The sequence below is a fragment of the Coregonus lavaretus genome, assembly GCF_964263955.1.
Source record: "Coregonus lavaretus genome assembly, chromosome: 28".
Taxonomy (NCBI): domain Eukaryota; kingdom Metazoa; phylum Chordata; class Actinopteri; order Salmoniformes; family Salmonidae; genus Coregonus; species Coregonus lavaretus.
Genome location: NC_140015.1, coordinates 28,041,498 through 28,051,856, shown reverse-complemented (window position 1 = coordinate 28,051,856; position 10,359 = coordinate 28,041,498).

Sequence of the window (10,359 nt, the reverse complement as noted above, 5' to 3'; positions counted from 1 at the left end):
AATGAACTAAATCTACATTTTACATTTACATTTTAGTCATTTAGCAGACGCTCTTATCCAGAGCGACTTACAGTTAGTGAATACATTTTTTTTTTTTATACTGGCCCCCCGTGGGAATCGAACCCACAACCCTGGCGTTGCAAACGCCATGCTCTATCAACTGAGCTACATCCCTGCCGGCCATTCCCTCCCCTACCCTGGACGACGCTGGGCCAATTGTGCGCCGCCCATGAGTCTCCCGGTCACGGCCGGCTGCGACAGAGCCTGGATTCGAACCAGGATCTCTAGTGGCACAGTTAGCACTGCGATGCAGTGCCTTAGACCACTGCTTCAAGGGAAAGATAAACACCTCACGTCACAGACAAGATCAGCTCTTTCACTTGAACACTTGCAATGTGGGACAGGCGACTTTATGAAGGAAATACTAATTCATTCAAGAACCTGCATGAATTTGTTGACACTACTGACTATGATGCCACCTCAGTGATTCCATATATTAAGGAGCATATTTCATCACTGATGGGATTCTTTAAAAAGTACTTCCCTGAAAACAGTTCCCAATATGACTGGGTCAGAGATCCTTTCAATGCACCAGCTCCAACTGGTTTCAGCTCTGCAGAGGAGGACCAGTTCATTGATATGTCTGACTCCACATTGAGACTGAGGTTCACATCACAGACACTGAGTGAATTCTGGCTGAGTGTAGAGAGGCAGTATCCACTCTTAGGGCAGAGGGCCAAGGGCATTCTTCTTCCTTTTGCAACATCTTATCTTTGTGAGACAGGCTTCTCTGCTGTTGCTGCACTGAAGACCAAGTACAGGTCCCAGCTAAACATTGAGCAGGAGCTGAGAGTTGCAGTATCATGCTTCAAAACCCGCTTCGAAAAGCTGTGCACTGCAAAACGTGCTCATTGTAGCCATTAATCCTGACTTCCTCATTTTTATAAAAAAATCAGCACAAATTGTTTTATTCATTTTTGTTTTATAGGTCAAAGTGTTTAATATATTGTGCTCCTGAGTTAATGTTGCTGATCAATTTGAATGTATTATTATTTATTGATTATATTTAATTTTATTTTTCAGTATCAAATGGTCCAAAAAAATGTACAGTTTAAATAAGGTTTGAATTTTTTCTTTTATTTCAGGCAAATTGATGAACTTTAAGTATTTTCTGTTACAGACTAAAAACAATGTTAATAAAGTTAATATTTGTTGTAAGTTGATCTATATTACTTTCTTTTTTTCTTTTTGTGTTTTCTTTAATGTTAATAAGGATACAATGTTATGCAGAGGTGTACTTATAACAATTTTATAGACAAATGATACTATTTACTGTCGCGGCAGAGAGTTGGAGGGCGCGAAATGTTTACTTCTTCCTAGGGGGGGGGGGGGGGGGCGTAACAGAAAATAATTGAGAAGCACTGAACTAGAGGGTTACTCTTTTGTACTACATCAACAGGAGTAATTACTTTCATAGTTTTGATGTCCTTTTTTCGTATTGTAACAACTCTTTTATATTCCTTTATTGTGAATTATTTTATTATTATTATTATTTTAAACTAATTAATTTGTAAACCAAAAAATACTTTAAGCTATGTAGCTTATCTTTCCCTCCTATTTTTTTAATTTTTTTAAATTGTTTTTATTCTAGCAAATTATTGATTAGTGGCAATCTTACCACATCCGATAAAGAAAAGTAAAGGAAACTAGTCAACTTCAGAGCAATCAAAAAAGAAAGACTTGTAATCCAGCAACACTACAGCACCCACAAACCAATTGCTTAATAAGCACCCAATCACCTTAATTTTACAGAATAATCTCAGTGCTGGATTTTCAACACAACTCTAATCAAAACAACCCATGCACAAAGAAAACTTAAATGTGTAATTCTCAATTACATCAATTGATCAGTCTGTTGCCAAGTCCCCTGCTAAATGGTCACAACATGAAATATTTTAGGCATACACAAACAGATAAATGCCCTTTATCGAGAAATGTGTTTATAATATCCTGTAAGGGAAAGTACGTTTGTGGATAGAACAGTACTGGCCTTAATTGGACTGGATCCGGGACAGCACACGCTGTTGCGTGACGCACTGGTCAGCACCTCCTCTCTCTCTGTCTCCTCCTTCTCGTCTCTCACACCACAGGAGAACAAAAGAAACAGACAACAATTCAGTATTTTATGTACTCACTGGGTTATTTCAACCATACAATACAGATATTAAACTATTGGAGTAATCATCATATACAGTGGGGAGAACAAGTATTTGATTTTGCAGGTTTTCCTACTTACAAAGCATGTAGAGGTCTTTATCATAGGTACACTTCAACTGTGAGAGACGCAATCTAAAAGAAGCCCTCCTGTTCTCCACTCATTACCTGTATTAACTGCCCCTGTTTGAACTCGTTACCTGTATAAAAGACACCTGTCCACACACTCAATCAAACAGACTCCAACCTCTCCACAATGGCCAAGACCAGAGAGCTGTGTAAGGACATCAGGGATAAAATTGTAGCCCTGCACAAGGCTGGGATGGGCTACAGGACAATAGGCAAGCAGCTTGGTGAGAAGGCAACAACTGTTGGCGCAATTATTAGAAAATGGAAGAAGTTCAAGATGACGGTCAATCATCCTCAGTCTGGGGCTCCATGCAAGATCTCACCTCGTGGGGCATTAATGATCATGAGGAAGGTGAGGGATCAGCCCAGAACTACACGGCAGGACCTGGTCAATGACCTGAAGAGAGCTGGGACCACAGTCTCAAAGAAAAACATTAGTAACACACTATGCCGTCATGGATTAAAATCCTGCAGCGCACGCAAGGTCCCCCTGCTCAAGCCAGCGCATGTCCAGGCCCGTCTGAAGTTTGCCAATGACCATCTGGATGATCCAGAGGAGGAATGGGAGAAGGTCATGTGGTCTGATGAGACAAAAATAGAGCTTTTTGGTCTAAACTCCCCTCGCCGTGTTTGGAGGAAGAAGAAGGATGAGTACAACCCCAAGAACACCATCCCAACCGTGAAGCATGGAGGTGGAAACATCATTCTTTGGGGATGCTTTTCTGCAAAGGGGACAGGATGACTGCACCATATTGAGGGGAGGATGGATGGGGCCATGTATCGCGAGATCTTGGCCAACAACCTCCTTCCCTCAGTAAGAGCATTGAAGATGAGTCGTGGCTGGGTCTTCCAGCATGACAACGACCCGAAACACACAGCCAGGGCAACTAAGGAGTGGCTCCGTAAGAAGCATCTCAAGGTCCTGGAGTGGCCTAGCCAGTCTCCAGACCTGAACCCAATAGAAAATCTTTGGAGGGAGCTGAAAGTCCGTATTGCCCAGCGACAGCCCCGAAACCTGAAGGATCTGGAGAAGGTCTGTATGGAGGAGTGGGCCAAAATCCCTGCTGCAGTGTGTGCAAACCTGGTCAAGACCTACAGGAAACGTATAATCTCTGTAATTGCAGACAAAAGTTTATGTACCAAATATTAAGTTCTGCTTTTCTGATGTATCAAATACTTATGTCATGCAATAAAATGCAAATTAATTACTTAAAAATCATACAGTGTGATTTTCTGGATTTTTGTTTTAGATTGCGTCTCTCACAGTTGAAGTGTACCTATGATAAAAATTACAGACCTCTACATGCTTTGTAAGTAGGAAAACCTGCAAAATCGGCAGTGTATCAAATACTTGTTCTCCCCACTGTATGTTTTCTTAGTCAAGCACCAGCCGCTTAACAAACAGAATACTTTATTAATGTGTATTCAAATCTCCCCCTCCTTCTCTCTGCAGCTGTAAGTCTGCGTCCCACAGCAGCTCAGTGCAGGCAGGGGAGTGGCATAACGTTTTGTGTAACTGTAAACTCCTAGAACTCCACACATGCGCAGTTCATTTATTAGTGTGACTTCAGAGTGAGATGAGCACTCATTCAGGGACATGTTGAAAATGTCAATGACGACATTTGCCAGTTGGTCAGCGTGTGCTCGGAGTACATGTCCTGGTAATCCGTCTGGCCCCGCGGCCTTGTGAATGTTGACCTGCTTAAAAGTCTTACTCACATCGGCTACAGAGAGCGTGATCACATAGTCATCCGGAGCAGCTGATGCTCTCATGCATGCTTCAGTGTTGCTTGCCTCGAAGTGAGCATAGAAGTGATTTAGCTTGTCTGGTAGGCTTGTGTCACTGGGCAGCTCGTGGCTGTGCTTCCCTTTGTAGTCTGTAATAGTTTTCAAGCCCTGCCTCATCCGACGAGCATCAGAACCGGTGTAATACGATTCAATCTTAGTCCTGTATTGACTCTTTGCCTGTTTGATGGTTTGTCAGAGGGCATAGCGGGATTTCTTATAAGCGTCCGGGTTAGAGTCCCGCTCCTTGAAAGCGGCAGCTCTACCCTTTAGGTAAGTGCGGATGTTGCCTGTAATCCATGGCTTCTGGTTGGGTATATATGTACGATCACTGTGGGGATGACGTCATCGATGCACTTATTGATGAAGCCAGTGACTGATGTGGTGTACTCCTCAATTCCATCGGAAGAATCCCGGAACATATTCCAGTCTGTGCTAGCAAAACAGTCCTGTAGCTTAGCATCTGCATCATCTGACCACCTCCTTATTAACCAAGTCACTGGTGCTTCCTGCTTTAGTTTTTGCTTATAAGCAGGAATCAGGAGGATAGAGTTATGGTCAGATTTGCCAAATGGAGGGCGAGGGAGAGCTTTGTACGCGTCTCTGTGTTTGGAGTAAAGGTGGTCTAGAGTTTTTTTTCCTCTGGTTGCAAATTTAACATTCTGGTAGAAGTTAGGTAGAACGGATTTAAGTTTCCCTGCATAAAGTCCCGGCCACTAGGAGCACTGCCTCTGGATGAGTGTTTTCCTGTTTACTTATTGCCTTATACAGCTCATTTAGTGCAATCTTAGTGCCAGCATCGGATTATGGTGGTAAATAGACAGCTACGAAAAATATAGATGAAAACTCTTGGTAAATAGTGTGGTGTACAGCTTATCATTAGATACTCTACCTCAGGCGAGCAAAACCTCAAGACTTCCTTAGTATTAGGCATATAAGCAGACAATGAAAACCCTTACAATATTCAATGATTACATTTCTCTAAAACAGGCTATAGACTACATGTGCACCACCAAGTCAGAACAGTAGGCGAAATTAAGAGGGGGAAAAGGGACCAAATTATTACATGGGCTATTAACAGCTCACTACACAATATACACTTAGTATTACATTCTTAGCTACAGTATACATATCTCCCTGGCATATTACATCATTTATATAGCAACATACAAGACATTTTTGGACTCACCTTGTTGTGCTGTGCTCACTTGAACAGGAAGGTGGCGAGATGGTCCTTCGTTGGCAAATTTTCTCATCAAACTTTGTCTTCAAAGTCTGGCATTCTCTGGATTTATGGTGCTCTCAAGTCAACTGGGAACTCAGAAAAAAACAAGGTCGAATCATGATGACGTCAGTGATCTTCAGGTCGGAGCTCTAGAACGAGGCATGAGTTCCCGACTTGCAATTCCAAGTTGGATGACCGTTCAAAACGTATTTTCCCAGTCAGTGTTCCCAGTTGTCTTGAACTCACTGAAGTCAGATTTCCCAGTTCTGAGTTTCCAGTTGTTTTAAGTGCGGCTGAATTCATGCTGGATTGACAACATGGCCAATGTTGAATGTTTATCCTTTTAAACTTGGAAAAGAGACCCTTCAACCCAGACTTGGAACCACACACCCACTCCACTGAATAGCAGGCTAGCGATTGCTTTGCAATGCTTGCAGTTAGACACTAATTCCTTCCAATCCACTCATTGTTGAATTAGCGATTTCCAACTTGTTGTGTAATGTTTATGTCCAATGGCCGATGAGCACCGATACGTTTTATCTATAATTTCTCTTCATTGTTTCTCTTCATATGACAAGGATTTAAAAGCATTTGCCGATAGATTGTCGACTTGGATTCATGATGATGACTGCTAGCTTGCTAGCTAAGATTTTGAAAGTATGATGTTGACATGATCAGTCCAATCAAAGCTACTGTATGTGATTTGACGTAATTTTATCTGTGGCCAATGACCTTGAGCCTTCTTGGATGTGCACTTCTAATGTAACTCAATGGCAGCACCCAAGGACCTTCAATTTTCGAGCTCTACCCTTAGATTTGGCAGTGACGTAGTGGCCCCATGAGTGACAGAACACTGAGCCAATCATGGCGCAACTAGAAAACATTACCCAATCACGGCGCAACTAGAAACATTACCAATCCCTACTCTCCGTATTTTCCGCTGGCTGCCCCACCACCACAGAAAGCACTAAGCTAGGCTGCCCCACCTGCCCTGAAAGACGGGTCACCACTGTGTATCATACATATAATGTAAATTCGTAACATATTGTACGTTTGCAAAATTGTAATATATTGTACATTTTGCAAATTCTTAACATATAATACCAATTGTAATTCATAACACATCATGCAAAATGGGAGATGGACATCCACAAATGAATGCATATCATACGAAACGTAACATATCTTACTAAGTGGAGCTTCTCTGATTTACATACAGAATAATACAATATGCTCTGAGACCAGGTTGGGGACATCCTCAGGACATTCACAATGTTCCCTAGTGGTCCCTTGCTGGTCTTTCTGGAAAGTTGACTTGCCTCTCGAAAATAATAATAATAATTTATTGAACTTGTGTAGAGCTTTTCATTAGAGAAAATAATATCAAAGTGCATATGTAAAGTAAGGAATCATGTAATCTCTATTCTATATTACATGTCTATCTATATTTTCAGTATGTATTTTGGTGTTTTACATAACTGTCAGGAAATAGAAGGCATCAAGAGGGGTTTTGAAGCCAAATGATCCTATCAGCGGTTTATTCTGTCATGGAAGTTCCAGGCACAACCTTTGTGTATGTTTTAATGATACGGCTGGAAAATCTGCACAGTGGGAGGTCGTATTTCATTTCTGTACCTCCAGCTGAATAAAGCACTGGTTATCGGTGTGTGTGTGTGTGTGTGTGTGTGAGTGCATTTGTGCATGCATGAGAGAGTTTGTGTATGTGTGTGTGTGTGAGTGCATTTGTGCATGTGTGAGTGATTGAGTGAGTGTGTCTGTGTGTGTGTGAGTGTGTGTGAGTGCATTTGTGCATGCGTGAGTGAGTGTATGTGCATGTGCATGTGCATGGATAAGGATATGCATGTGTGTGCCTGCATGTGTGCCTGTGTGTGTGTGGCTGCGAAAGAGCAAAGTTGCACAGTCTCCTGAGTCAGCAGCCAATCCCTTTGGAATGCTAATCACTTAGCGTCTCTCTCCATCTGCACCCCTCTCTCTCTTTCTCTCTCTCTCTCTCTCTCTCTCTCTCTCACCCCATCACGTGTCTGTCTTCCCTTCTTTCTCTATTCCTCCCCTCCCTTCTCCCTTTTCATTCTTTCTCTTCCTCTCTATGTCCAACCCATATTCTCTATGTTTCTTTCTCTCCCTCTTCTTCCCCTTCCCATATATCCTCTCTCTCTCCTTCTCCCTCTCCCTCCCTCTCTCTGACATGTTTCTATGAAGTTGGTCTGTCTATTAGATGGCCCTGTTGCAGGTTCATGTTTGGTCCTCTGCAGCAGCGGTGGGTTGAGTCAGACATAGAAACGTGACTGATAGAATAACTTTACTTCTCCTCAGGCGAATTTATACAGAGCCTGGTAGCAGCCAGTCTGTTTAAAGATGGATTATAGGGAATAATATTATAGCATCTCTATGACATGATCTGTAGAGCCTGAGGTTAGTGCCCACCTCTCCTCCTCCTCCTACTCTTCCGCATTCCGTTCTCCGATCCCCCTTCGTCCATAGCTAGCCCCCAGACAGATGGAGGGACGTATGATGTTCTGCTCTGCTCGATGTTCTGTTCGACTGCAGTTGCTATGACGTCAGAGAGGGGAAGACAGCAGTGCTAGAGAGAGGGGGAGAGAAGAGAGGAAAGGAAGGGAAGAGTCAGGCTGACAGGGTTCACAGGGTTTGTTTTGGGATCTTTTCCATTCTTATAGACTAACAGTGAAAAGCTGACCTTTTCCAACAATGAAGAGTTAAAGATATATATATATATTTTAAAATAGAGAAATAGTGACACGAGGAATAATGAATAACAATAAAGAGTAAAAAAAAACATGGCGTACCAGTACAGAGTCGATGTGCAGGGTACCATGTGAACTTGTGGACCTGAGAGGGCTGTGGGAACACACACAATGACACTCACCACCACAGTCATATAGATTGTGGTCATATTGACCATGGTCATAACAGATCACATTCATATTCATTAGGATTAATCAGCAGGTTACTCTGTCATGAAATAGAAAAGAGGAGAAGAACATCTTACAGTGTTCAGTTCTCTCACAGATTCAATTCACTGCAGTCATGCAGTTATTCTATTGGACAGAAGAGAGCGCCTTTGGATAAATGAGGAAATGTGCGAGGAAGCTGTGTGTCTGTGTGCTGTAGTTGAGAAAGAGAGATGATTAGGTTGCGTGTAGGAATTTGTGTGTGTGTGTATGTTTGTGTATACAGTATGTATTCAAAAGTCCATTACACTTTTCATTGTGTATCTTTATCTTTGATCTTCACTTCACAGAAACCAGCACAGAACCATTGAAGATGTCCATGGACAGGACATCATAAGCTAATGATTCCACACATCCACTGGACCCCCTCACCAAGCCCAGAGACCGGATCCCAGTAGGGACAAATAGTGCAGAGTTGTGTAACATGCATGCTGAAGTCTTTCCTGGAGGCCACGTTACATCATTCACATGCAGGCAACGCTAGCTCCAGTCTCCAGGGGCCTTTCATGCTTCTGTTGCCCCACTCTGAATACCCTCTCCTTGGGTATGAAGGCTGAATGTAAGGGGCTGCTGTAAGATGCTATGGTTCTATGATCCTGCTCAGTGGTTGATTTAGTGTTTGGACAATTAAGGTCTGAGGCTGTTGGGGGTTTCTGTCTTGGACTCCATTTTTAGCAGGTCAAACATGTTGAAATAAAGCAGTGTTCCAGTGTTTTAAATGGTGATGCTTTTGATGCAGGTTGGGGGGGGGGGGGGGGGGGGGGGGGAACTGGGAAAAAAGAGAGAGAGGGATTTGACTTACAGGAGAGGCTCATGTAAGTCAAATCCCTCTCTCTCTTTTTTTCTTTCTTTCTCTCTCTCAGTTCTCAGAGCTTGTTCCATCGTTTATGGAGGTCAGGTCACTTGGGTACTGGTGCACAGAGACACTGAGCTAAAAAGGAGAGAGAGAAATTATTGAGAGAAGGAGACGAGAGAGAAGGAAAGGGGGATGGCGTGGAGTGATATACAGCTGGGGAGATTTACAGAGAGAAAGAGAGTAAGGTTCAGGACAGAGACAGATAGGCAGGCAGGCAGAGAGTGATATAGAGGGAGAGAGGAACCAACAGCGAGAGAGTGAGACAGAGTGAGAGAGGTCAAGAGAAAGAGAGAGGGAGTCAGAGAGACCAACAGAAAGGCAGATACACTCTCCAGTCCTGTTGCCACATCAGGTCACTATGGTAACAGCTATAGCAACCGATCCGTCATCATTAATGATCCATCATATGTCTCTATAATTCATGTTTATCATGCCCTGTGCTGGGACTGTACTGTACTGCTGATCTAAAAGTCATGTGGATAGTGAGGTGATAAACAGTTCAGCGCTTCGGCCATATTGCTTAAACCCCCAGACCCTTAGATCTGTCAACATCACAGAGTGTTTCTTCAATCAATCTTGGTAACTGAGTTTCTATAGCCTGGGTATCTGTTTCTGCATGTGTGTATCGGGCCAAACAGTCTGGAATAATTCAACGCAGCAGCATGACTTTGTGCAGAAACAGTAGGGTTTCTAAGCTAAAAATGGGATACTCAATTAAATCAAAACATCATTCTTCTTGCCCAGCATGAATGTACTTTTGAATTCATATTTTAATAAAAAGGGCTGACTGGTTAAAACAACAGGCAACTTAACGCCTCCTAAATCTAAATATGTTTTGCTTTGTTGTAATATTTCTTCACCCTAGGAAGCCAGTTCCAGGCTTTGCTTAAATGGGGCCCTGGGTTAGAGGCTGGGACAGGCTGTGTTACCAACCTCTGAACCATCCCATTACCATGTGATTATCATGGCCTTTAGGGAGCTTTACAGCTCAGTGCCTCCACTCCTTACATTATGTGTCCGTGGAGAACATAAATCATGGATGTGTGTGATGTAATTCTCTCTCCCCCTCCCACCTTTTCTCTGTGTCTAGTATGTGTGTGTGTGTCTGTGTCTGTGTGCGTGCATGCGTGTATGCATGTGTCTGTGCACATGCATTCTTG